This window comes from Heptranchias perlo, unplaced genomic scaffold (assembly GCF_035084215.1).
Source record: "Heptranchias perlo isolate sHepPer1 unplaced genomic scaffold, sHepPer1.hap1 HAP1_SCAFFOLD_62, whole genome shotgun sequence".
NCBI classification, from domain to species: domain Eukaryota; kingdom Metazoa; phylum Chordata; class Chondrichthyes; order Hexanchiformes; family Hexanchidae; genus Heptranchias; species Heptranchias perlo.
The window spans coordinates 2,945,484-2,973,334 of record NW_027139644.1 but is presented as its reverse complement, the minus strand read 5'-3'; the positions used below and the strand labels follow the sequence as shown (position 1 = coordinate 2,973,334).

The 27,851-nt window shown below is 45.4% G+C and overlaps 4 non-coding genes across 4 annotated transcripts; 1 reads left to right on the top strand and 3 right to left on the bottom strand.

The window, feature by feature from the left end:
• Positions 1 to 1,554: 1,554 nt before the first annotated feature.
• On the top strand, positions 1,555 to 1,637 carry trnal-cag (transfer RNA leucine (anticodon CAG)). Its single transcript has one exon. It is a non-coding gene; the product is annotated as a tRNA-Leu (tRNA).
• Positions 1,638 to 4,046: 2,409 nt separating this feature from the next.
• On the bottom strand, positions 4,047 to 4,119 carry trnav-uac (transfer RNA valine (anticodon UAC)). The gene has a single exon. It is a non-coding gene; the product is annotated as a tRNA-Val (tRNA).
• Positions 4,120 to 4,560: 441 nt separating this feature from the next.
• On the bottom strand, positions 4,561 to 4,634 carry trnan-guu (transfer RNA asparagine (anticodon GUU)). The gene has a single exon. It is a non-coding gene; the product is annotated as a tRNA-Asn (tRNA).
• A 9,675-nt stretch (positions 4,635 to 14,309) lies between these two features.
• Positions 14,310 to 14,382, bottom strand: trnai-uau (transfer RNA isoleucine (anticodon UAU)). The gene has a single exon. It is a non-coding gene; the product is annotated as a tRNA-Ile (tRNA).
• Between the last annotated feature and the right edge of the window lie 13,469 nt (positions 14,383 to 27,851).

The following is a 27,851-nucleotide window of genomic DNA, read 5'->3' as shown; positions in this document are numbered from 1 at the left end:
GAATCCCACACTCACACACAGTACCAGAGACAGACAGATACAGAATGAATCCCACACTCACACACAGTACCAGAGACTGACAGATACAGAATGAATCCCACACTCACACACAGTACCAGAGACTGACAGATACAGAATGAATCCCACACTCACACACAGTACCAGAGACAGACAGATACAGAATGAATCCCACACTCACACAGTACCAGAGACTGACAGATACAGAATGAATCACACACTCACACACAGTACCAGAGACTGACAGATACAGAATGAATCCCACACTCACACACAGTACCAGAGACAGACAGATACAGAATTAATCCCACACTCACACACAGTACCAGAGACAGACAGATACAGAATGAATCCCACACTCACACACAGTACCAGAGACAGACAGATACAGAATGAATCCCACACTCACACACAGTACCAGAGACTGACAGATACAGAATGAATCCCACACTCACACACAGTACCAGAGACTGACAGATACAGAATGAATCACACACTCACACACAGTACCAGAGACTGTCGCAGCATGAAATGGTCCTTATCAAAGTCACAATTGATACCCTATGTGACTACCACCATGATAAACTATCCCTCCTCATCCTTCTCAAATACAATATCTCACCGTGCTGTTATGCTGTTAGACTAGTTTCCTCTCTCTGCTTTTATTTGGAATGTGTTGCTTTTCCATCTGATAACACTTGGTATCATCGTATTATGTTAGTCCACAAGAGGAGATCATTCGGCCCATCGTGCCTGTGCCGGGTCAAACACACGTATTCGTTCAAAATTCGTTCAGAGATAGATTGAGTGCTTTGTTATCAGAAAATTGCCTGAACCCCCACAGTCTACAGCTTTCCTCCTCGCTATCAACCACACGGCCTATTTTTGTGTCACCCGCAAATGTCTTTATCATGCCTCCGACTTTTAAGTCCAAATCGTTCATGGATACCACAAAAATCAAAGGACCAAGTACCGAGCCCTGCGGCACCCCACTGGAAACAGCCTTCCATCCGCAAAAACACCCGTCGGCCATTAACTTCCTGCCACTGAGCCAATTTTGGATCCAACAAGCCGCATTCCCTTGTATCCCATGGGCCTTTACTTTTTTGACCAATCTGCCATGTGGGAACTTTTCAAAAGGCTTGCTAAAATCCACGTAGACTACATCAATTGCGCTACCCTCATTGATCCTGCTCGTCACCTCCTCGAAAAATTCAATCAGGTTAGTCAGACACGACCTCCCCTTGGCAAATCCATGTTGACTGTCCTTGATTCATCCGTGACTTTCGAAGTGACAGTTCATCCGATCCCTCAGAATTGATTGCAATAATTCGAAATGGAGTCTTTCTCCTGCTTGCTGTCATGACAGATCAGGCGGTGAACAATACTCAGGCCCGGCCAGCTCAGTCGGACAGAGCACGAAGCTCTTAATCGTGGGTTCGAGCTCCACGTTGGGTGAGTAACATTTTAAACTTTTATGATGCTTTCACTGGCCAACAGTGCAGAAATGATGCAGAATGAAACATGAAATCGGTCGTCAGGATGGCCGAGCGGTCTAAGGCGCTGTGTTCAGGTCGCAGTCTCTTCTGGAGGCGTGGGTTCGAATCCCACTTCTGACATTTGTTATCTTTACTGTTACGTGGAAATATTTTATTTGTGGATTGGGCTGCAGCTGATTTTCCTGCCAAGTCGATTTGCTCCTCCCACAAAAGCAACTGGCTTTGTGATGGAAATGTGACTTGAGAAGTTTCGAACGGTGAAATGGTTCACATATTAATGACCTGGACAAAGAAATAGAACAGCAGTGGGAAACATTTAAAACGGTGATCAATAGAGTCCAGGAGAAATATATCCCACTAAAAAGTAAGAACAAACTAGCCAGAAATGACACACCAGGGATGAATAAAGAAATAAGGTCAAAATTGAAACTGAAGAAACAGGCCCACACTGGACAATAAAGGAGAGGGGGAATGTGAAAAGACTGGGAAAGAAGTCTAAAGAACTATTAGAAAGGCAAAAAGGAATATCAAAAAAAGCAAAGTATTCTGGACACATCAACAGCCAAAGAAAGTTTAGGATAGGAATAGGGTCACTAAGGGATACACACGACAAACTCACAGGCAATGACAGCGAAATGGCAGAAATATTAAATAATCACTTTTCTTCAGTATTTACCAGGGAGACCAGCATTGAGTGCATGACAGTGGAAGAATAGATCAAAAAAATATAAAGACATTTAAGATCGAAAGGGGGGGAGATAATTGATAATCTCATCAAACTGAGAGGGGAAATTTCCTGTTAGGTGCCTAACCAGAGTTTTAAACCGCTCACCCACGCTAATTTCCGTATTACTGTTCAGATTCATTTCACAGGGACACGATTACTGTGCACCATTTAGAGAGGCTCAGTGAAAGGCGGAAATTGACCTATTAATAGAATCATGGAATAGGACAGCGCCATTCGAATGGCATTCGTCCCATCGTGCCTGTGCCAGCTCTCTGAAAGAGCTGTCCAGTTAGTCCCACTCGCCTGCTGTTTCCCCATAGCCCTGAAAAAGTTTGATCCAAGCGTTTATCCAATTCCCTTTTGAAAACTGTGAGTTAAAAAAACAATATTGAAAGGGGTGCTGGGGCCTCTGCAGCGTCAATGAAGTTATCAAGATGTTTCTTTACACATGGTATGTTGTGCAATCATCCTGAAATATCTTCAATATCCAACACAAATTGAATTGCAAACCTGACGGACCAACACTGGAAAACAAGTCACGAGTGAACGCAAATCATCTGGGACCCGTTTTCAGCCTCACGGCACTTTAAGTAAAGTGAAATAACTTTGCATTGAAAAGATTTGGAACTTGCATCTGTGCCTTTATCTGTTCCATTTCTTAAAGTTGCTGGCGTCCGATGATGTACACGCCTCTGCTCCCTCTATTGAACAAGAAAGGAGGTGTTTGACGTTGACGGGACCTGTTGGTTATGAGCTCATCCTTTACATTGAGTGGGTTCACGTCTTTTGAACGGCGTCAACTTTAGCCCAGCGGTGAACTTCACAACAAACAAGTTCATCACCGTCTCACCGCGGGCGCTGACTGACATGTTTATTGTTATTTATTTCAGACCTAAATAAATAGTAACCGTGATTTGAAATTTGCACTAAGTGATTTTTAGGTAGTCGCCTTTAAATGTTTCAAAGGCGACCCCTAATTTATGATCGTCCGCCATTTCTCCAGCCGTTTTGAAAACAAAACATGTCTCTGCTTTTCGCGTCTTTTTTCGAAAGGGAAAAAAATATATTTCCCGTGACCTCTGAAGGATGTACAAGTACATTTCAGAAAGCTGAAGCAAGTTCACCGAGCTTAAATCGTCTGACCACGTTAAAGGCGCTATATACATATATATAAATATGTATATATATGTAATATCTGCAAGTCGTTGCTGTCTGTTTCTGTGGTTGTCTTTTTTCTGTGTGTGTCCATCTGCAGGTCAATTTTGAATCAATACCAGTGTTCGTGTCAGTTTGTTGCATGAAATAAATGAGAGTATCAGGCGCTCCCCTCCCTGCCACTGGGTCGGTACTGAGTCAGGGTTCAGACCAAACTTCTGGGGTTTTTTGTGAAAAAGCAATTAAAACCTTCATTCGGGAATGATCCAGTCTCATGTGAGCGGTGAAAGAAACACTGACCCCGATGTGATGTGAACACGCAGCCTTTTGATCTGGAGTCAGACCTTTGCACCACGCGCTCTGAAGACAGGATCCTGGATGTTATCATTTATATGAATGTTTCTCAAACACCGTTTCATTTCTCCCACCTTGGTTGAATCGATGGGGCTTATCAAATCTCCGCCAGATCCCACCGGGAATGAGACAGCATTGGAAGCAGCCTTCACCCCCACGATCACGCTGGCATTCATCGCCTGCTCTCAGCGGACTGCATTAACAGGGATGGGAGATATGGACTTTGTTCATATTATTCAGCAATGTGAATCGTTAAATATTTACTAATTTTTAATGGGAACAAGGTTTTAAAATGTTTCCGCCTGGTTTCGAACCGGGAACTTTTCGCGTGTAAGGCGAACGTGATAACCACTACACTACGGAAACCTGATGCTGCCAACTCCGTGTTAGGGATATAACCCCTCAGCCAAACTAATTTCCCGTATTACTGTCCAGGAGCTCATTTCACAGGGATACATTTACTGCGCTGTATTTCGGAAGGCTGCAGAGAAGGATCGGTGGCGATGGTCAGGCAGGGAATCCCAGAGGATCGCGCCCACACAAACATTTCACTGTTTTTTATCATGTGCCTGATATCCGACCGCAGTGTAAATTATGGCGAATCAGGCATGCTCAGATCACATTGTTCACAGAGTGTTTTCTTGCAGCCAAATCACACATTAGAAAACGTGAAATGAGATGAAGAGATCGGAGCCATTTAAAGTGCTCCCAGTTACTGCAGATCAGGAATTGAAACTTGGCACCGGCTTCAGTGCTATCAGAATGAGGCAATGAATCCGAAAGTGGGAAGAAAAAAAGCGCAATTTTCGTCCCTGGGTGGGCTCGAACCACCAACCTTTCGGTTAACAGCCGAACGCGCTAACTGATTGCGCCACAGAGGCCGCCCGGTGCTTTTTCTTGCAAGATACACTAAAGCAGCGTGTCACCTAGACAAAGTTACATGTTGCAGCCACAGAAATGCAATTGTCCACTATCAGTCTTACTTTTCCAGAAATAAAGGATGGGACATTGTTTATGGAAACATGGAAACGGTCTGGTCTCGCTCACAGCATCGATATCACCGCGAACCAGCTCTCCTGCAACCGGCGCGCCCACCGGTGCTTTGTCTGTTATTGAGTCGGACTATGGGAGAACCTTCGCCACACGGACTCCAGCGATTCGAGAAAGCGGCTCACCACCACCTTCTCAAGGGCAATCAGGGATGGGCAATAAAAGCCGGCCTCGCCAGTGACGCCCACAACCCATGAACGAATGAAGAAAAAGTATTCTGAGCGTCCTGACGCTGATATCAGGTTTTGATGCCTGATCGGCAGTAACTGGGAGCGCTTTAAATGGCTCCGACCTCTTAATTTCACCCACAACATCAGAGTAACTGTTCCAGGGGGACATGCCGACTCAACTGCGTCTTGGCCGCCTCTCTGCTCAGTCCTTTATTCGCCTCCAATTCCGTTTCCCAAAGCGTATCTACAGATACACAAAGCTCTTTGTCATTTCGGTTCCTTTCGATTTGTCCAGCTCCCGATTGGCAATAATTTGCAAACCTGGTTGCAGCCCTCCGCCTTCCATCGTGTCCAGGGATGGGTTATGTGGAGAGACTGGAGAAGCTGGGATTGTTCTCCTTCGAGCAAAAAAAAAGGTTAAGGGGAGATTTAATAGAGGTGTTCAAAATTATGAGGGGATTTTGATAGAATGGATGGGGAGAAGCTATTTCCATTGGCAGGAGGGTCGATAACCAGAGGACACAACCTGCATTTATATAGCACCTTTAATGCAGTAAAACCTCACAAAGTGCTTCACAGGAAGAGTTTTTGAACAAAACTTGACACTAAGCCACATAAGGAGATATTGGGACAGGTGACCAAAAGCTTAGTCGAAGAGTTAGGTTTTAAGGTATGTGTTAAAGGAGAGAGAGGCGGAGAGGTTTAAGGATGGAATTCCAGAGCTTAGGGCCTAGGCAGCTGAAGACACAGCCGCAAATGGTGGAGCGTTTAAAATCGGGGATGCGCAAGAGGCAAGAATTGGAGGAGCACAGAGATTTTTTTTATTCGTTCATGCGATGTGGGCGTCGCTGGCGAGGCCGGCATTTATTACCCATCCCTAATTGCCCTTGAGAAGGTGGTGGTGAGCCGCCTTCTTGAAACGCTGCAGTCCGTGTGGTGACGGTTCTCCCACAGTTCCGTTAGGAAGGGAGTTCCAGGATTTTGACCCAGCGACGATGAAGGAACGGCGATATATTTCCAAGTCTGGATGGTGTGTGACTTGGAGTGGAACGTGCAGGTGGTGTTGTTCCCATGTGCCTGCTGCCCTTGTCCTTCTAGGTGGTAGAGGTCGCGGATTTGGGAGGTGCTGTCGAAGAAGCCTTGGCGAGTTGCTGCAGCTGCAGTGCATCCTGTGGATGGTGCACACTGCAACCACATTGTGCCAGTGGTGAAGGGAGTGACTGTTTAGGGTGGTGGATGGGGTGCCAATCAAGCGGGCTGCTTTATCTTGGATGGTGTCGAGCTTCTTGAGTGTTGTTGGAGCTGCACTCATCCAGGCAAGTGGAGAGTATTCCATCACACTCCTGACTTGTGCGTTGTAAATGGTGGAAAGGCTTTGGGGAGTCAGGAGGTGAGTCACTCGCCGCAGAATACCCAGCCTCTGACCTGCTCTTGTAGCCACATGATAGGGTGGGGTAGCGAGGTTCTGGTGGGATTTGAAAGCAAGGATGAGAATTTTAAAATCAAGGCGTTCCCCGACAGGCGGTTTGACTGGAGCGTCACACCGTTCGCTCCCGTCTTTACTTCCACATACGTACATTGGGACAGGGCTTGGGCGGATTTTTCTGTGTCTCACCCGGGGCCGCTGAGTCTCCTGCAGTCCCCCCGATCACCAACTCATCCTGTTTGTAAATTTAAACCGGAACAAGTGCCTCGCAAAAGGCAAGAGATGAAGGCAAGGCTGGAACCTCTGACAAAAAAAAATCTCTTGTCCACCAGCGAGGTTGGTGTAGCTGAATCGCTAACTCTTCTTTTAAAGTTTTGACATTCATTGGACGCCACGCGGCACCTCCAGACTTGTCTCTTGCACTCGCAGTGAAGCGGAGGGCCGTTTTCACTCGCACCGGCAGCAATTGTGATATCAAGAAAAAGGTGGCGGAGAAATTCTCCATTTCAGCGAAAATGGAGCGCTGGGGTCCGCTCATGAGGGCAGCGTAAAAGTTGCAACTCGCACCCACGATCCCGAGGGGAATGCCTCCCCCGACTGAGCTAGCCAAGCCTGAGGAAACTGTTACTTCCTTGTCTGTTGTTGCAGCGAGCCGGCTGTTGGCTCCGCTCCAAGGGTTCAGTGCAAACCATGAAACAGGTTCACCTGAATTCCGTGGTGTCGAAGGCAATCGAGTAACAAATCGAGCAATGTATTCCGCTCAATCATTGATAATTCCATTCAGATCTTCTGCTTTTCAGCTGCACTTCCCCAAAACATTGCAAATAATTTTGCTCAGTATTTGTTTCGCTTGTTTAATATTTTGTTCTCCGGTTTTGCCAGATTAACATTTCATTTCAATTATCAATGACAGGGAGCAATGAACAATGAACGAGTGACCAAAGTTCCGTTTATTATTAAAAAGCAGTGATTCCGAAATTATCCAGGCTGATATGAATGGTAAGATAAATAGTGATTTCGACATGATTTAAATACGCAGCCTTCAGAATCTGGAATCAGACGCGCTGCCGTTTCTCCACGGGGTCTACTGATGGCATAGATTATATATGTATAAAAACTTATTATATCCTTAAATATATAAATATTTCATGCAGTGTTCCCTTGTGGTTGGGAATAGATCATTGCACAAAAATAATTCAAGTCTGTGAGACACTTAATGTTTTCTTTAATCACCATTAATACGTTCTGTTGCACACTGAAGGAAATGTTAACTTGTTTGCCAAGTGACAATTAAAACGTCAATAAATCTTTGAGCTTTGCATGTCATGAACTTTTATCCCTTCCCATTTTACATACTGTATTTTAGGAGTCTGCTTAAAAATGTTTAGTGCTTATTATACAAGGAATCCGGTGCAGCCGCTGTTAAATTTAAAAAGGTTTGTCGCCCCGTTCACGAATGAACAAACTCGACCCTGGAGGTTTATGGGGAGCAAGTCCCAACAACATGCTTCCCTCCGAGGTCAAATCGGGGACTTTCTGTATGTAACTGGCGAACATGATAACCGCTACACTACGGAAAGGACAAACTTTTCGGTCTCAGGTCTGAAGGAAGTGTCTCGGGGAAACATGAACTGCTGAGTCTCTTTACACTGACTCTTTTCACGAATATTTCATCGATCGAAACTATACAAGTCACAGGGAAAAATGTCAAAGTCATTAAACTCCCGAATTAGCCCCAAAATCAATCAATCTCAGTTTTGCAATGTTCAATTGACCCCCGGCCTCAACAGCTTTTTGGGGGTGAGTGTTCCAGATTTCCACTCCCCTTTGTGTGAAGAAGTGCTTCCTGACCTCACTCCTGAACAGCTGAGCTCTAATTTTAAGGTTACGCCCCCTTGTTCTGGACTTTCCCCACCAGAGAAAATAGTCTCTATCTGCCCTGTCAAATCCTTTAATCATCTTAAACACCTCAATTAGATCACCCCTTATTATTCTATACTCAAGGGAATGCAAGTCTAGTCCATGCAACCTGTCGTCATAATTGCTTATCAAGGATATCCACCAAAACGGGTTTTACGATGGCTGGCTTTTGAGTGCATTGGCTTTTGCCAATGGCCACGTTGGTCTAGTGTTATGATTCTCGCTTCGGGGTTGTTTGTCCAAATATGTGAGAGATCCCGGACGAGCCCTTATTTTCCTTTTGATCTTGAACGTCCAAAGACAGAAAAGTATCCAAATCACCCCACATGAGTGAAACAATTCCTATGTTTCATACTATTACCTAACACAACTGCCCAACTTGGTTCTGATGAAAGGTCATTGAGCTGAAACATTAACTCTGTTTCTCTCTCCACAGATGCTGCCTGACCTGCTGAGGTTTTCCAGCATTTTCCATGTTATCAGAGTATCACTTCCCTCATCACCGAACTACACTCCTCCACTAGATGTCGCCTTGTGGTACAAACAGGCTCCTTCCGCACAGCCAGGTGTTCTGCTTTCGGCATTAATTATAACTTAACTTTTGAACTTGTTGGTTAGAACATATGGCCTTGCCCATTGACCAGAAAGCAGAATGGTGTTTATCTCTCACCAGTACAGCCCTTTCCCGCTGCGTCAGCTTGGAATGATACGTAGCAATCGTACAGATGTCACAAATCTCCTGCTTCCCTGTGAAGCTGGTAAGACGAATAGCACACAATGCTGTCTGACACATATAAACACCAGCTCTGAATGATTTAAAGGCCTTGTTATAATTGTCAGAGAATTGTTTATATCAAAAGGATAATTAAACTTACGAGTATTATGATATCAGCTACGATCCAAGAGTTTTTGGACTTCAGAATCTACTCGTCTCCATATTAAACATATGCTTGCATATAAAATGAAGCAAATCTGTCTTATGATTGTAGTTTCATTCTCCCAACAGAGATTTATACTTCCTTACTTAAGAGGCAAAAGCTAAAGGTTAATATTACTTCAATATAAAGACTAACTCTTTCCTGACAATACAGATACCCCAAACTAATATAACACCTCAAACTGATAGAGCTTCTCAAACTAAAACAGTACCTCAAACCAATACAGTACCTCAAACGGATAGAGAATCTGAAACGAATATTATACCTCAAGTTAATACATCATCTCAAATGAATGAAGTACCTCAAACTAATACAGTACATCAAACAAATACAACACCTTAAACTAATACAGTACCTCAAACCGATACACAACCTGAAACCAATATAATACCTCAAATTAATACAGCATCTCAATCTAATACAGTATCTCAAACTAATAAAGTACCTCTAACTAATACAGCACCTCAAACGAATACAGCACCTTAATCTAATACAGCACCTCAAATTGATACAGATTCTGAAACTAATCTAATACCACAAACTACTACAACACCTCAAACTAATATAGTACCTCAAACTAATAGAGCACCTCATAATAATAGAGAACCTCATACGAATAGAGGACCTCAAACTAATACAGCACCTCAAACTAATAGAGCACCTCAAACTGATACAGCACCTCAAGCTAATACAGTACCCCAAACTAATATGTTACCTCAAATTAGTACAGCATCTTAAACTAACAGCACTTCAAACTAACGCAGCACCTCAAACTAATACTGTACCTCGAATTAATACAGTACCTCAAACAAATACAGGACCTCAAACTAATACAGTACCTCACAATAATACTGTACCTCGTATTAATAAAGTGTCTCAAACAAATGCAGCACCTCAAACTAATACAGTACCTCAAACAAATACAGGACCTCAAACTAATACAGTACCTCAAACAAATATCCTATCTCGAATTAATACAGTACCTCAAACAAATACAGCACCTCAAACTAATACAGTACCTCACAATAATACTGTACCTCGTATTAATAAAGTATCTCAAACAAATGCAGCACCTCAAACTAATACAGTACCTCAAACTAATACTGTACCTCGAATTGATAAAGTATCTCAAACAAATACCCCACCTCAAACTAATAGTGTACCTCAAACAAATACAGCACCTCAAACTAATAATGTTCCTCAAACTAATCCAGCACCTCAAACTAATAGTGTACCTCAAACTCATCCAGCACCTCAAACGAATAGTGTTCCTCAAACAAATACAGCACTTCAAACTAATACTGTACCTCAAACAAATACAGCACCTCAAACTAATAATGTTCCTCAAACTAATCCAGCACCTCAAACTAATAGTGTTCCTCAAACTAATACAGCACCTCAAACTAATAGTGTTCCTCAAACAAATACAGTACCTCAAACTAATACAGTAGCCCAAAACTAACCATTAACTGAAATTTCAAAGTCCGAAAAGGAGAAGCAGGTTGACCTTGACAGGCGGCGGATCTGTTAAGAGGATATTAAGCTGCAGGAGAAAGTCCCGTTGAGGAACTGCAGTTATATTCAATTAATTTCGAGTCTTTTCTCAATATTGGAGCAGAGAAACACGTGGTATGTAATATCACCGCAGGGCCTTCCATGGTCGGCCTAATTCAGTACAACATCCCCAGTACATTCAGTCTGAAGCTCATCACGAGATGCCTTTCAAGTAACCTGTGCTGATTTCAAATAGAGTTGTTTCTTCACCAGCATAGCTTCATTGGGGCGAGGGGTATTTGAGTTTGTATCGGGCAATTTGTAGCTGCCCATTGGTAATCGATCTTCAATTGACTCAATACATTTCAATTAAACTATCACAAAAAGACGGACTATTCCTGCACCCACTCCCCGCCCCCTCCCAATGTTCCAACCTACTCCACTTCTCCATCGCTACTTCTGCCAATCTCTAACTCTGTCTCTATGTATAAATCTGCCTGCGATCTTTCTACTATTTTTTATGTTTCTTTATCTCTTTCAAATATATCCATTGTTATTTTCACCTTATTAAAAATCAATATAAATCTCCTTCGACCGATTCGGATGTATCGTTGACTCTCCACTGCTTTAAATGTATGTATGTATCTATCTATCCATCTATCTATCTGTCTATCTATCCATCTATCTATCTATCTATCCATCTATCTATTTTTCTATCCATCTATCTCTCCATCTTTCTATCTATCTATTCATCTATCTCACTATCGATCTATCTCTCCATCTATATATCTCTCTATTCATCTGTCCATCGAGCTCTCTTTCTATGTATATATCTCTCTATCCATCTATCTATCCATCCATCTGTCTATCCATCTGTCTATCTATCCATCTATCTATCTCTATCTATCCATCCAGCTATCTAAGTGTCTACCTTTGTCTTCCAATCTCTCTATGTCTGTTTCTCCCTCCACCTGTTTATTGCTCTGTTGTTGTTTCTCTGTCGCTTTCTGTCTCTCGTCCTTCATTACTCAAGTTTATCAAATAAATTTCTAATCTTTATCAAACAAATGCAATATTAAAGCATGAGCATGAGGTAAATTAGCAAATTACAAGGTGGGGTGGACTCAGTATGTTGGTCTGTGAAGACGTCACCGAGCCCTCTTCCTTCTTCAGGCTGCTGATCACAGAAGTCTCCCTGAGCAGCTTCTGGAAGAAGAAGCGCGAGCACTTCTCGTCCTGCTCCACGGAGCGGACTCTGGAGCGAATGATAATCTTTGAGGCCCCTTTAACTGGATGGATCGCACCGTGATATCACAAGGTGAGGCCCCTTTAACTGGACGGTTCACAGCATGAGATCACTGGATGAGGCCCCTTTAACTGGACGGTTCACACCGTGAGATCACAGCATGAGGCCCCTTTAACTGGACGGTTCATACCGTGAGATACGGTCTGTATTGTACTGTATTGCTTCGAAATTGTGAAAATTAGTTTTAACTCTGTGTATTCTTAAATTTTATGCAGTAATGTATGTTTTGTAATAAAAAAAAATTCGCAGAAACTTTCGAATCAAACCGGAATCGAGCCTCCACACGTTATCCATTGCTCCACTGGCCCAGTTTTCAAAAAGCATGCAGTAACTCACACTCCCACAGCGCTGGAGAATGAGCAGTTACCGAGTCAGTCTCGGTCATAACCACGCGATTCCACGAGTCCGGAAGTGTCAAAAGGTGCACGGTGAACAATCACCAAAGAGAGAGACATAAGCTGCTTCCATTCGATCGCTCAGCTTGTAGAGCGGAGGACTATAAGTACAAATAACAGATCAAAGTATGCTGGTTCGAAGTAATAAACGTGCTTTTGGAGTAAGTAGCTCAAGGCCATTCTCTTAACTTTACAGGCAGCCTACAGCTTAACATGTTGGCGCTGAGGCACAGGAGACCACTTTTCCTTTGTCAAACCTTAAAGCTTTCTGTGTCTGTCAGAACACGTCTGTTTTGTTCGAGCATTTGCCTCTGCTCACCAGCAGGGAGTGCCTTTGAGCAACAACATGGCAAACTGCTTTCAGGCGAAAATGTCTTCGATCAGTCAGGCAGGGCTCTCGCTGCTCCCTCAAGCTCGGGGCCGCTGTTCCTTTCCTGAGATCTCGTCTACCTTCCGCAGTCTCGGGCTCTTCTCAGCATCATTCCCGCTCACTGTGGCTTCCCGTTCTGCTGTTGCTCACTTGCTGATGCTCGATACCGCCGATTGGAGCAAAGTATTGATTGTCGTCAGGGAGGGGGCCAACCCAAGGCAAGATTTCTCTGCTGATCGTGGAACCGCTTGGAGGCGAGTGCGAATCAACTACTGTGAAGGGCATTGAATAAAGGGGGCAGTAGCAACATGGATACAGAATCGGCGAAGGGACAGGAAACAGAGTGGTGGTGAACGGTTGTTTTTCGGACTGGAGGGAGGTGGATAGTGGTGTTCCCCAGGGCCCGGTGCTGTGACCACTGCTTTCCTTGACATATATTAATGACTTGAACTTGGGTGTACATGGCACAATTTCCAAATTTGCAGATGACACCAAACTTGGAAGGGTAATGAACAGTGAGGAGGATAGTGATAGACTTCAGGAGAATATATACAGACTGGTTGCATGGGCAGACACATGGCAAATTAAATTTAACGAAGAAAAATGCGAATTGATGCATTTCTGTAGGAAGAACGAGGAGAGGCAATATAAACCAGCGGGCACAACTCTAACAGTGATACAGGAACAGAGAGATCTGGGGGTATTTGTGCATATATCATTGAAAGTGGCAGGGCAGGTTGAGAAAGCGGTTAAAAAAAGCATACGGGATCCTGGGCTTTATAAATAGAGGCATAGAGTACTAAAGTATGGAAGTCATGAAGAACCTTTTGAAAACACTGGTTCAGCCACAACTGGAGTATTATGTCCACTTCTGGGCGCCGTACTTTAGGAAAGATATGAAGGCATTAAAGAGGGTGCAGAAGAGATTTACTAGAATGATTCCAGGAATGAGGGACTTTAGTTACGTGGATTGACTGGAGAAGCTGGAGATTTGATAGAGATTTTCAAAACCATGAAGGGTTTAGTGTATAGAGAGAAATCGTTCCCATTTGCAGAAGGGTGAAGGAACAGAGGACATAGATTTAAGGTGATTGGCAAAAGCACCAAAGATGACATCAGGAAAAACGATGGGGCGGTGGAGTGGGACTAGCTGGATTGCTCTTGCATAGAGCTGGTGTGGTCTCGATGGGCCGAATGGCCTCCTTCCATTCTGTAATCTTTCTACGATTCAAGTCGAGTGCTCGCTGAGCATGTGAGAGATAGCAGAATCGATTCTTGCATTCTCCACTCACCTTTTGATTTGGGTCAATTGTCCAGAAACAAAAGTGGCGTCAGTTTTCAGCGAGCCCATGGTCCATGTACTTCTTAAGCTTCACTGCGTGCTACGGTACAGAGAGGTCAAGGGGCAGCAAATCTTTTTATATGCTGCAGGAAGCAAAAATTCTTCATTTTGGTCTTCAGCAAAGGTGGAAAAAAAAGCTTAATGATGCCTTCTCTGAGGATTGAACTCAGGACCTTCAGATTATAAGACTGACGCGCTGCCGACTGCGCTAAGAAGGCACTTGATGCATGAAACTCCAGGCAGCTCTATCAAGTAGGACAGTTTGCAAGGTGTAAAATCATAAACTAATCGGCAGTTTGCAAAAACTCTCCATCCAGGTGGAAATCGAACCAACAATCTTCTGAATTTTGGTCAGACACGTTCCCCATTGCTCGACTGGCCAAAGGTGTGCCGAGTAAGTCGGAGCTCACACGCTCACAGCGCCGCGGTATGAGCAGGTACCGAGTCAGTCTCGGTCATGCCCACGCGACTCCACGAGTCCGGGAGTGTCAAAAGGCACACGGTGAACAATCACCAAAGAGAGGGACCTTTGCTGCTTCCCTTCGAGAGCTCAGCTGGTAGCGTGGAAAACTTGTAGAGATTAAAACTTGAAAGCAAAATCACTCTTAAATTGTTAGTTTAATTCTGGCTCAAAATAACGAACGTGCTTTCTGAGTAAACGGTATTGAGCTCAAGGCCGCTTTCTTAACTTTACAGACTGCTCACTGCTTAAAATGTTGGCGCTTTTCCTTTCTCAAACCTTAAAGCTGTTTTGCTCGAGCATTTGCCTCTGCTCACCAGCAGGGAGCGCGTTTGAGCAACAACACGTCAAACCGGACTCACTTTCAGGCAAAAAAGACTTCTGTCAGTCTTTTGGACAGGTCTCTCGCTGATCAAAGGAGTGCCTTTGAGCAGCAATGCTTTTTTATTTTCAAAATATACTTTATTTCATAAAATTTAAGGATACATAAAGTTCAGGGTAAAAGTCACAATTTCAATTCAAAACAATACGAAACAGATCGCACACACTATGATCCCATTATTTCAATACAATACACAGTACATGTCTTTAAATACATTCTGTATAATAAAAGGTGGGATGGCTTTACACGGTGCTCTTTCCCCATAGAGCCCTTGTATAGGCCGCACCGTGCCTCAGTGCATCCCGCAGCACATTCCCCTGGACCTTGGAGTGTGTCAGTCGGCAACACTCGCTCGTGGACCGTTCCTTCAGCTGGGAGACCAGAAGGTTTCGGGAGGACCAAAGGGCCTCCTTCACCGAGTTGATGGCCTTCCAGCAGCTGTTGCTATCTGTCTCGGTGTCCGTCCCGGGGAACAGCCCATAGAGCACAGCGTCCTGTGTGACCGAGTTGTTGGGGATGAATGGGGACAGAGACCAACGCATTTCTCTCCACATATTCTGCGTGAAGGACCAGTCCATCAGGAGACAGGCGATGGTCTCATCCCCGTTGCAGCCTTGAAGGCAGCTCGAGGTGGTGCTGAGAATTTGTCCATGTTGGAATGACCGCACTGGGAGCGCGGATCTCACCACCATCCAGACCACATCCTGGTGCCTGTCGGTCAGTTCCGGCGACGAGATGTTCTGCCAAATGGCATCGACCGTCTGGTCGGGGATCTGCCCGATCGGATTCACCCTCTCCTTTTCCTGCAGGACCCCCAGAACGTTCCTCGTCGACCACTGTCTGATGGCCTTGTGGTCGAAGTGGTTCCTCCTCAGGAAATTCTCCAGCTGGGACAGGTTATGGGGGCAGTCCAGCTGGACGGGACGTCCTCCGTCTCCTCAGACAGCATGACCAGACCCAGTTTTCTCAATGTTTTGGACAGGTAGAAACTCAGCACGTAGAGACACTTGGTGTTTGTGTACCGGGGCTCTGCACACATTCTGAGGCAGCCACACACAAAGGTGGCCATCAGGATCAGGGCAGCATTGGTGACGCTTCTGCCCCCTTTGTCTGGAGGTTTGTACATGGTGTCCCTGTGGGCGCGTTCTACCTTGGACCTCCAGAAAAAGTGGAAGATAGCTCGGGTGACTGTGGTGACGGAGTTGTGGGGAATGGACCAGACCTGGGCCACGGAGAGCAAAACCGCGAGTACCTCACACCTTATCACCAGATTCCTGCCCGTTATTGAGAGAGACAGCGTCCCCCCAACAGACCAAGCTTCTGTTTCGCCTTGGTGAACCGCTCCTCCCATTTCTTGGTGGAGGCCTGGGGCCCCCTGAACCAGCTCGCAAGTACCATCAGTTAGTCGGACCTGACGGTGAAGGGGACAAAGGATCGGGTCTCCCACCTGCCATAGAACATGGCCTCACCCTTACGATAGTTCACTCTGGACACCGAGGCCAGTTCGAAACGATCGCAGATGCCCATCAATCTGTGGACCGACTGCTGATCGGAGCAAAAGACAGTGACGTCATCCATGTACAGGGAGGCCGTAATCTGAGAGCCTCCGCTGCCTGGGATCGTCATCCCCCTGATACTTGTGTCCTTCCTGACGGACGGGGCAAACGGCTCGATACCACATATGAACAAGACCATGGAGAGAGGACAGCCCTGCCTGACTCCAAATCTGATCAGAAAACTCCCCGACTCCAGCCCATTGATTAGGACTGCGCTATGAATGTCCACATGGAGCAGTCAGGTCCAATTGGACATTTCCTCCCCAAAGCCCATTTTGGACAGCACATTCATCATGTATGTGTGGGATATTCTGTCAAAGGCCTTGTCCTAGTCCGGGCTGATGAGGCAGGTGTTCACCCCCCTTTCCTACATGTAGACGATCGTATACCTGGACAGTACCAGGCTATCAGAGACTTTCTGCCGGGTACAGTACAGGTCTGATCCGGGTGGATCACCTGCTCCAGAGCGGACTCGAGCCTGTTGGCGATGGCCTTCGACAGAATCTTGTAGTTGACATTTAGCAAGGAAATGGGTCGCCAATTTCTGATTTCCCCCTCTCCCTCTTCTGCTTGTAGATGACAGTGATGATGCCTTTCCTCATGGACTCTGAAATGCTGCCTGCCAGAAGCATACCCCCGGACACATCCAGTAGCTCTTGGCCAGTCCAATCACACAGAGCCGAGCACAACTCAACCGGTAAGCCATCGCTCCCCGGAGTTCTACTCTTCTCCGAAGACCGGACGGCCTTTGTCAGCTTCTCCAAGGTCAATTGCCGATCCAGGCGCTCCTGTTCGCTGTCCTCTAAGACCTCCGTAATAGACGACAGGAAGGATTGAGAGGCCTTGCTGTCTCTGGGCTTTGCGTCATACAGCCCGGCATATAAAGATTTGTTTATCCTCAGTATGTCGGTCTGTAAAGGCGTCACCGAGCCGTCTTCCTCCTTCAGGCTGCTGATCACCAGAGGTCTCTCTGTGCAGCTTCTGGACGAAGAAACGCGAACACTTCTCGCCCTGCTGCACGGAGTGGACTCTGGACCGAAAGGTGATCTTCGAGGCCTCGGAGGTGAAGATCGAGACTTGCTGGCCCTTCAACTCCCTGAGTCCTTTCCCGACATCGATCCCCATCGACTGCAGCTGGAGCAGATCCTGCATGCTTTTCTGGATCTGGGACAATTTCCTCTGTCTCTCTCTCGTCCCTTTAACTGGACGGGTCAAACCGTGAGATCAGAGGGTGAGGCCCCTTTAACTGGACATGTCAAACCGTGAGATCAGAGGGTGAGGCTCATTTAACTGGACGGGTCAAACCGTGAGATCAGAGGGTGAAGCCTCTTTAACTGGACGGCTCACACCGTGAGATCATAGCGTGCGGCCCCTTAAACTGGAGGTGTCACACCGTGAGATCACAGGGTGAAGCCTCTGGAACCGGACGGGTCACATGGTGAGATCTCAGGGTGAGACTGCTTTAACTGGACGAGTCACAACGTCAGATCTCAGGGTGAGGTCCATTAAACTGGACGAGTCACAACGTTACATCTCAGGGTGAGGCCCCTTTAACTGAATGGGTCACACCGTGAGATCTCAGGGTGAGACCGCTTGAACTGGATGTGTCACACCGTGAGATCATGAGGTGAAGTCCCTTTAGCTGGATGTGTCACAACGTTAGATCTCAGGATGAGGCCCCTTTAACCGGACGGGTCACACCGTGAGATGACAGGGTGATGCCCCTTTAAATGGACAGGTCACACCGAGCGATATTAGGGAAAGGCTCTTTGATTCCAGGTGGCATTTCCTAGCTCGGCTAATTTAAATATGTGAGGTGGTGAGAGTGTTGGAGAAATGAAGGCTTGAGATGGCAGAATCACAGGGTCTCAGCAGCAGTGGGACCAGGAGTGTGCTTTTTAACTGGTGCAGGGAAACAGCAGTGGGAACGGAAATCACAAAATCACAAGAGACTTAGAGGTCCGTGTGTGTGGATCATCAACATATCATGGACAGGTACAGAAAAGAATCAATAAAGGCGAATGGAATGCTGGCCTTTATATCTAGAGGACCAGAGTACGATGGGGTCGAAGTTATGCTGCAACTATACAAAGCCCTCGTTAGACCACACCTGGAGTACTGTGTTCAGTTGTGGGTACCACACTTCAGGAAGGACATATTGCCTTTGCGAGTGCAACGCAGATTTCCTCGAATGTTACCTGGACACTGAGGGGGAAAATTGGATAGGAACTGTTTTTGGGCGGGTGCAGCACGATCCGCTATTACCCCGTGCCCAATGGTCCCTGCGCAGGCAGGACGAGATTTTCGTCAGACCTGAGGACTCACCTGCAATCTGCGTTGGCAATCAGCGGTGAACGAGGATTCCATGCAATTCGCACTTTCCACCAGCAGGGGGAAGCTCCTATCTTTTAAAGGCAGGCTGTCTGTTGGAAATCTCTTAAAGGTAGCTGGTACCTGTTACTTGCTGAATATAACAGCCTGCTGTCTGCAAGGAGTATGAACGGAGATCAGACATCGCACACATAAAGCACAGATGCGGATCCCATCCCTATTTTTAAGTACTGATGAGTTAATTAAAAATATTAAATAAAGGTTGCCCAGCAGTAAATCCCACATCCTCCAATCTGCAGGCCAGACCTCACCAATCTGCCGGCCTGAGACTCCATGCACCAAGATTCTCTGCTGAATCACCAGAGGCCTTGGTGTAAGAGGTGGACTGAAGGAGAGACATCCTATATCCGCAGTGGGCAAGAGGTCCTCCAGACATACACCCAAAAGGTAGTGGGAGGCAGAAGGGGATGAGGTCAATGCCAGGTGCACAGCATCATGAACATGGATGCAGTACAGGAAGAAGTTCAATACTTTGACATGAGTGGTCAAGATGAGTGAGGTCAACTGTCAAGTGGCGTCTCCGACCAACTACACCACGAGCTGCATCCATTGCTCCACGCACTACACACCCCATCACCCACATACCAACTAACTCTTTCCTTCAGTACTCAACCATCTCACCCTTACACATTACCACCGTTGCAAGCAGCACACCCACAACTCACAGGCCACACACACTGGTAGCTATTCAACCATGATATGAACATCACCCAGGCACACGTCCCGCTTTCTTGCAGGAGAAGCTGGCACTTATCAGGAGGCAGCAAGTGGCGGTGTCATTTTGCCCCTCGAGCCTTTTCCACCATTCAATCAGATCAGTGTGGACCTGTGACCTAACTCCATTTACCCGCCTTAGCCCCATATCCCTTCATACCATTGGTTCACAGAAATCTATCAATCTCAGATTTAGAATTCTCGATTGAGCTAGGATCAAAAAGAGCGCTCCAAACTTCATTCCTGCACGTCCTGGCTCTAAATGTTAGGCCAAGTCCCCGCGTCCCAGCTGAGGTATTAAATGAGTACTTTGCACCTGTCGTGACCAAGGAAGAAGAAAACTCACAGAAAAAAAAGAGTCGTTGTGATACTGGATAGACTAAAAATTGATAGAGGAACGACTAGAAAGGCTGGCTGTACTTAAATCAATAAGTCACCCGGTCCGGCTGGGATGCATCCAAGATTGCTGAGGGAAGTAAAGGTGGAAATTGCAGAGGTTCTGGCCATAATCTTCCAGTCATCCTTAGATATGGGGGTGGTGCCCGAGGGCCGGAGAAATGCAAATGTTACACCCTTATTCAAAAAAGGGTGGAAGTATGCACCCGTCAACTGCAGGCCAGTCAGTTTAACTTCGGTTGTGGGGGAGCTTTTAGAAACGATAATCCGGGACAAAATTAATAGTCCCTTACACAATGGTTGATTAATAAAGGAAAGCCAGCACGAATTTGTTAAAGGCAAATCGTGTTTAACTAACTTGACTGAGTTTTTTGATGAGGTAACAGAGGGTTGATGAGCGCAATGCAGTTGAAGTGTATATGGACTTTCAAAATTTGTTTGATAATATTCCACATAATAGGCTTGTCAGCAGAATTGAAGCCCAAGGAATTAAAGGGGCAGTGGGAGCAGGCATACGAAATTGGCTAAGTGACAGTAAACAGAGAGTAGTGGTGAACGGTTGTTTTTCTGACTGGAGGAAGTGTTCCCCAGGGGTCGGTATTAAGACCACTGCATTTCTTGATATATATTAATGACTTGGACTTGAGTGTACAGTGAACAATTTCAAAATTTGCAGATGGTTCAAAAATTGAAAGTGTAGTGAACAGTGAGGAGGATAGTGATGGACTTCAAGAGGACATAGACAGGCTGGTGGAATGGGCGGACACATGGCAGATTTAGATTACAGCTTAATTGTACGCGAACATCTATCCAATAGCGATCATAGCATGGTCGAGTTCAATGTAGTGTTTGAAAGGACAAAAAGTGAATCAGCTGCTAAGATTCTTGACTTGGGTAAGGCCGACTTCAATGGGATGAGACAGTGACTGTCCACAGTAAACTGGGCAAATCTGCTAATGGGTAAAACGCCTGATGATCAGTGGGAAGTTTTTATAGAAACATTTAACGTGATTCAGAATCGGTTTATACCCCTGAACTCTACTTGCGGAAAAAAAACAGCCATGGGCAACTAAAGAGGTAAGGGATAGTATTATACATAATGAAAGGGCATACAAAAAGGCAAAACATGGCACAGATCCTGGCGAATGGGAAAGATACAAAGATCAACAAAGGGTCACAAAACAGATAGTAAGAGCTACAAAAAGATAGCATGAAAATAAACTTGCGATGGATATCCAAACCAATACGAAGAACTTTTATCGTTATATTCGGAAAAAGAGGGTGGTCAGGAGCAGTGTTGACCACTTAAAAACTGAAAGTGGGGATATCGTCATTGACAATGGGGAAATGGCGGCATGTTGAACGATTACTTTGCGTCAGTATTTACAGTAGAAGAAGAGGATAGCATGCTTGAAATCCCAAGAAAACTAATATTGAATCGGGGACAGGGACTCGATAAAATTACCATAAGTTATGCAACAGTAATGAAGAATATAATAGCACTAAAGAGTGACAAATCCCCAGGAACAGATGGTTTGCATCCCAGGGTTTTAAAGGAAGTAGGTGAGCACATTGCAGATGGCCTAACTATAATCTTTCAAAATTCTCTAGATTCAGAAACGGTCCCTCTCGATTGGAAAATTGCACATGTCACTCCGCTTTATAAGAAAGGAAAGAGAGGGAAACCGAGGAATTATAGACCAGTTAGCCTAACATCTGTTGTGGGGAAAATGCTGGAGTTTATAATTAAGGGTTAGGGTGACTGAACACCTCGATAATTTTCAGTTAATCAGAGAGAGCCAGCATGGATTTGTGAAAGGTAGTTCGTGCCTGATAAACCTGTTTGAATTTTTTGAAGAGGTGACTAAAGTAGTGGACAGGGGAATGTCAATGGATGTTATGTATATGGACTTCCAGAAGGCATTTGATAAGGTCCCACATAAGAGACTGTCAGATAAGATAGAAGCCCATGGAATCGAGGGAAAAGTACGGACTTGGTTAGAAAGTTGGCTGAGCTAAAGGCAACAGAGAGTAGGCATAATAGGAAGGTACTCACATTGGCAGGATGTGAATAGTGGAGTCCCGCAGGGATCTGCCTTGGGGCCTCAGTTATTCACAATATTTATTAACGACTTAGATGAAGGCATATAAAGTCTTGTATCTAAGTTTGCCGATGACACAACGATTGGTGGCATTGTAAGCAGTGTAGATGAAAACATAAAATTACAAAGGGATATAGACAGATTAAGTGAATGGGCAAAACTGTGGCAAATGGAATTCAATGCTGACAAATGTGAGATAATCCAATTTGGATCAAAAAAGTATAGAACAGGGTACGTTCTAAATGGAAAAAAGTTAAAAAGAGTGGACGTCCAAAGGGACCAAGGGATTCAGATAAATAGCTCATTGTAGGGTCATGAACAGGTGCAGAAAATAATCAAGAAGGCAAATGGAATGATGTCCTTTTTATCTGGAGGACGAGAGTACAATGGGGCAGAAGTTATGCTGCAGCTATACAAAACCCTGGTTAGACTGCACGTGGAGTACTGTGAGCAATTGTGGGCACCGCACTTTCGGAAGGACATATTGGCCTTGGAGGGAGTGCAGCGTAGGTTTACTGGAATGATACCCGGACTTGAAGGGTTAATTAACGAGGCGAACTTGCACAAATTGGGGTTGTATTCTCTAGAGTTTCGAAGGGTAAGGGGTGATCTGATCGAAGTTTATAAGCTATTAAGGGGAACAGATAGGGTGGATAGAGAGGAACTATTTCCGCTGGTTGGGGATTGTAGGAGTCGGGGGCACAGTCTAAAAATTAGAGCCAGACCTTTCAGGAGCGAGATTATCAAACATTTCGACGCACAAAGGGTGGTAGAAGTTTGGAACTCTCTTCCACAAACAGAAATTGATACGAGCTCAATTGCTAAATTTAAATCTGAGATCTATAGATTTTTGGCAACCAACGGTATTGAGGGATATGAGCCAAAGGCAGATATGTGGAGTTCGATCACAGTTCAGCCATGATCTAATCAAATACTGGAGCAGGCACGAGGGGCTGAATGGCCTCCTCCTGTTCCTACGTTCCTATGAAATTAGCGCAGGGAAGTGCGAATTGATACATTTTGGCTGGAAGAAAGAGGAGAAGCAATATAAACTAAATGGCACAATTCCAAAGGGGATGCAGGAACAGAGACACCTGGGGGTATACGTGCACAAATCTTTGAAGGTGGCAGGATAGTTTGAGAAATCGGTTGAAAAAGCGTGTGGCGTCAAGGGCTTTATAAATACAGACATGGAGTACAAAAGCAAGGAAGTTATGTGGAACCTTTATAAAACACTGGTTCGACCACAACTGGAGTATTGTGTCCAATTCTGGGCACCACACTTTAGGAAGGATGTGAAGAAGATAGAGAGGGTGCAGAAAATATTTACTAAAATGGTTCCAGGGATGAGGGACTTCAGTTACGTGGAGAGTCTGGAGATGCTGATGTTCTCCTTCGAGCAGAGAAGGTTAAGAGGTGATTTGATAGAAGCGTTCGAAATCGTTTCAGGTGATTGGCAAAATAACAAAAGGCGACATGAGGAAAATCTTTTTTTACGGAGCAAGTGGTAATGATCTGGAATGCGCTGCTTGAAAGGGTGGTGGAAGCAGATTCAATCATGGCCTTCAAAAAGGAATTGGATAAATAATTGAAGTGAAAAACTTTGCAGCGCTATGGGGTAGAGCGGGGGATTGCGACTAATTGGATTGCTCTTACAAAGAGCCGGCACGGGCTCGATAGGCCGAATGGCCTCCTCCTGCGCTGTAACCGTTCTATGTTTCTCTGATTTTGAAGTGTAGACACTGTGGTAATGTTGGAAATGCTGCAGCCAATTTGAACACAGCAAGATCCCACATACTGCAATGAGATGAATTAGCAGAAAATCCGTTTTAGTGATGTTCGTTGAGGGATAAATATTGCCCAGGACACCGGGGAGAACTCGCCTGCACTTTTTCGAATGGTGCCGTGGGATCTTTTACATCGACCTGAGAAGGCAGATTGGGCTTCGGTTTAACGTCTCGCCTGCAAGGCGGCATCCACAACAGTGCAGCACTTTCTCAATACTACCCCTTCAACAGTGCAGCGCTCCTTCACTACTGACCCTCCGACAGTGCAGAACTTCCACGATACTGCCCGTTCGACAGCACAGCGCTTCCTCAGTGCTGACCATCTGACAGTGCTGCGTTGCCTCAGTACTGCCCCTCCGACAGTGCAGCACTCCCAGAGTACTGCACCTCCGACAGTGCAGCACACCCTTCGTACTGCCCCTTCGACAGTACAGCGCTTCTTGCGTACTGATCCTCCGACAGCACAGTTCTCCCTCAGTATTGACCCTCTGACAGTGCAGGTTGTCTAAGTACTGCCCCTCCGGTAGTGCAGCACTCCCTCACTACCGATCCTATGACAGTGTAGCACTCCTGCATTACTGACCCTCTGACAGTGCAGCACTCCCTCCATACAGCCCCTACGACAATGCAGCCCTCCCTTAGTACTGATCCTGTGACAGTGCAACACTCATTCAGTACTGACCCTCCGAGAGTACTGTGTTCACTCACTCCAACACTCTATCAGTACTGCCCCTCCGACAGTGCAGCACTCCCTCAATTTTGACCCTCCGACAGTACAGTGCTCCCTCAGAATGGCTCTGTGGCGTCTGCCTGGATTATACGTTCAAGTCTGTGGAATTGGTTTTGAATTCACAACATTCTAACTCAGAGGCGAGACTACTACCAGTGAGCCACGTCTGTCACCTGAAAGGAGGTGAGTGAGATGGAGGGGCTGAGGTTGTGCTTTCTGGAACGTGGATATGGCTGAAGGTACGGCTTTCAAAAGTAGGACAAATGGACTACGGATGCACAAACGACCACAGGTGGAGGAACAGAGTGTTTGGGGCAGGGTGTCGGACTGGAGGAGGTTACAGAGATAGGGAGTGGTGAAGCCCTGATGCATTTAAATGTAAGAAAGAATAAAAATAAGCAACAGGCTTAGGAGACTGGAATCTAATGCAGGTCAGTAAGGGCTTCGATGGTTGGTGAGCTGCTCACCAATCAAAAAGCCTGCAGTGGGGATGGAATCCGTGGCTAGGATGTGGAGATTTTGGGGCCACAGATCATGACTTCCCAAATTTTAAATGGAGGAACTGGTGGCTCATCTAAAACAGAAAGTGTGGGCCTGATAACACAAAGATATTGGAAGGGTCAAGAGAGGCGGTGGTTTTGTCAGCGTCCATCTGAAATCTGGTCCGTGTCTGTGGACTGTGTCACCAAAGGGCAGCATGTGGATGAGGAAGAGGAGGGAGTCAAAGATTGAACTTTTAGAAACATCAGAGATAACGGTGATAGGGTGGGAAGAGAAGCTTCTCCTGGCTCTGATCAGATAGGTGAGTGGAACCAAGTGAGGGTAGTCCCAGCAAAAGAGGCCAGTGACCGACGAATGAGGAGGTGACGGGTGAGTTGTCTGTAGGTATGGAGATGGTGAGGGTTGGGCCATGGGGGGTTTTAAACCCAAGGATGACAACTTTAAATGTAAGTGATATGGAGCTGGGAGCCAGTGAGGGTCAGTGAGGCCGAGCAGGACCTGGTGCTGGTTGGACACGGACAACAGAGTTTTGGACGAGCTCACGTTTCTGTAAGATGGAGGTTGGGTGGCCGGCCAGGAGTGCATTGGAGGAATGGAGTCTGGAGGGACAGAGGCATTGATGAGGGTTTGAATGGCAATCGGCTGAGGAAGAAATGGAGTCGGGTGAGGGAATCACGGGGCCTTTGTGATGGAGGTCAAATCGGGTCATGAGCTCAGCTCGGTGTTGCACGGGACCAATTTTACTGGAGCCGTTAACCAATGTAGAATAAACGGGTAAACATCTGCAGTGAAATAGCGGAGAGAGGAATGTCAATGGGACACGTTCAGTGTCCGTCCCCTAATATCACCCACAGTCATTTCTGGGTTGCAATCCTCAACCTGCCCTTTAACTGTCCGCGTGTCAGAGACTCACAATTCATATTTTAACTGGGAAACTGCAGGAACAGAGTGAAACGGGTCTGCTTGTGTCCCTGGATTCAGTCCACACTGTGGGAGAATCGGTAACATTTATAAATGAATCTCCAGGAGTGAACATGGTCAATACAATTATATAAAAACTGTAAATGGAGCCGCTCATTGTTGTTGGATCAGTCCTGTATGAGAACAGATTTAAACATTATTCCTGAGAGAGGTCTGATTAAGATAATGACTTGGATTTTGAGATGTTTGTGTTATATCCACCACATTATTTACATCGGAGTCAACGCTGCAGATGTAATATGTTTGTTAAACTGACTGTAACTGATAGCAATGATCAGGGCTAACACCGTGTCAGTGGAGACTGATCCCCTGTATAAATCAGGGCTTGTTGGAATGGATCAGCTCCGAGTTCCTGCTGGAGCTGTGGTTCCCAGGACAACAGAAGTCAGTGCTTCTCACAGAAATGGGATATTCAGGAATCGATCAGATAATGCTCATTTATTATCCTGTTCTTGCAGCCATTGGAGTTCCAGGTAAGCCATTATCTCAGCTGTTAATGGTGAAAATCAGTGTTAACTCTGTTGCTTAACTTGGCAAATTATATTTTCTCCCTGCGTGTTTTACGGAGTCGCCTGTACTGTTCTGTCCGTTGAATGATGGAATGTATTAAGTCTCTTTCGGTCTTGTAGGAGCTGCATTATATCCGTAATGATTTTCGTGTACCCAACCCTGACATTTTTACTGGATTATTCTCTATACTGAATGTATTGTTGAACAATGGTATTTTCTTAACTTCTAAAAGTTCGGTCTTGAAGGAGTTACATTATATCTGTAGTGGACTTTCTACATCCAACCTCGGCATTGTTACTGGAATAATCACTGTACTGAATGTATTGGAGTCAGGTGTCTGGGCTCATCGCTGATGTCAGGCCATCGGGAGCTGTTAATAGTTTCATTTTGTGGAACGAACCGGTTCTGGAATATGTTTTCATTGATGTGTTTTCAGAGATTGATAATGAGACATCTCACGGTCTCAGCATTACAAGGAGGCAGCGCAATGTCCTTCCTCTCAGTTTGCTGCTGACTCTTTCACATCTCCTCCTCGGCTTCACTGTGGATGAATTCACTGACTGTCACTGGACTTCACTGCAAAATGAAATGTTTTGATGTTATGTTGTCTCAGTTTGCACTGTATCAGTTGGAATCAGGAGCCCTTCAATTTATCTGTCGATTATAAGTGTGATTTTAGCGTTTTGTTAATTGAACAGTCCCGCCATCGATCACTTTACTTTACAATAACAGGAGAAAGAATCTCAATTATTGTTAGATCTGTCTGGAAGAGGCATTCGATTCTGTTCATTCCACGATTTGTTGATGAAGTGAACAGTGTCGTTAAATACGTTTAGAATTGGATGATCTGTCGAAATATTAAACTAGTCCATAGAGGGTTCATTATTGAACAAACTAACTGAGAATAGGATCGGTGGAACACGGAGCTGGTGAACTGAATGCAGGAAAATGATGATAGGATTTAATCGGATATGAAAATGGACTTGAGATAGGGAGTCGAGTGAGTGATAGAGAGGGCGACTGAGAGGGAAAGCGAGAGGCTGTGGTGTGAATAATTCATCAGAATGAACTGCTGAAACTTCCAGAACAATTAAATATAGAAAATGTGATTTGAAAGTGTTATTATGAAGTGGTCAGATTGGGTGAGTTTTTATTGTGGGACTCGCTCCTCATGTTT